The sequence below is a fragment of the Pteropus alecto genome, unplaced genomic scaffold (genome assembly GCF_000325575.1).
Source record: "Pteropus alecto unplaced genomic scaffold, ASM32557v1 scaffold433, whole genome shotgun sequence".
Classification (NCBI taxonomy): domain Eukaryota; kingdom Metazoa; phylum Chordata; class Mammalia; order Chiroptera; family Pteropodidae; genus Pteropus; species Pteropus alecto.
This window is the reverse complement of record NW_006433953.1, coordinates 706137-706812: the sequence shown is the minus strand read 5'-3', so window position 1 is coordinate 706812 and position 676 is coordinate 706137. Positions and strand designations below refer to the sequence as shown.

At 29.9% G+C, this 676-nt stretch overlaps 1 protein-coding gene across 3 annotated transcripts in view; it reads left to right on the top strand.

The window, feature by feature from the left end:
• The window catches only part of PTGES3 (prostaglandin E synthase 3), a 19939-nt gene that overhangs the window by 16804 nt on the left and 2459 nt on the right, over nucleotides 1-676 (top strand). The window lies entirely within an intron of this gene.

Sequence of the window (676 nt, the reverse complement as noted above, 5' to 3'; positions counted from 1 at the left end):
AATTGTTACAGAAAAGTTGTAACTTGGAGAGATCCAAGTCTTTCCCCATCTGATAATTGTTGCATCTTTGGCTGTTTGTACCTCTAAATAATACTCTACTTGCTTTATGATCAGAAACAACTAAAGATGGAAATTTAGTACTTCATGTAAGTATATTCTGTTGTTAGTCTGAATTTATTGTAAATATGCAAGGGTAATTACATATACAAGGTTTTTCCCCACAGTGTGTACTTTTTCTTTCAAGAATTATGTTTATTTTCTGTTCTTAACTTAGTTATCTGCTGCTTAGTCTTTGATACAATGTTCAGGCCTTTTATACAAACTAATCATCCCGAGAGATGATTATTTTAAATTGTGGTTCTGTTCTTGACAATATTTAAAACTATGATGATGATATCATTCACATGTCAGTTAGCTTAGGATATAAAACTTTACATCTACGAGTGAATTCTTTTCTTTAGCTTAGCTATCAGAGTTAACCGCTATGCAGGATTTAGGTATTTAATGTCTACATCATACATAGATACCTTGCTGGGTGAATTTTAATAACTTCACTTTTCTTTGATGAGAACTTAGTTTTAACTTTTGCATAAGTTTTCTCAATTTTATGTAATTACATATAGTCTACCTTTTCTAGAAAGGAAAGTACTTAATGTTTATTTTGCTTTTTTTTTGT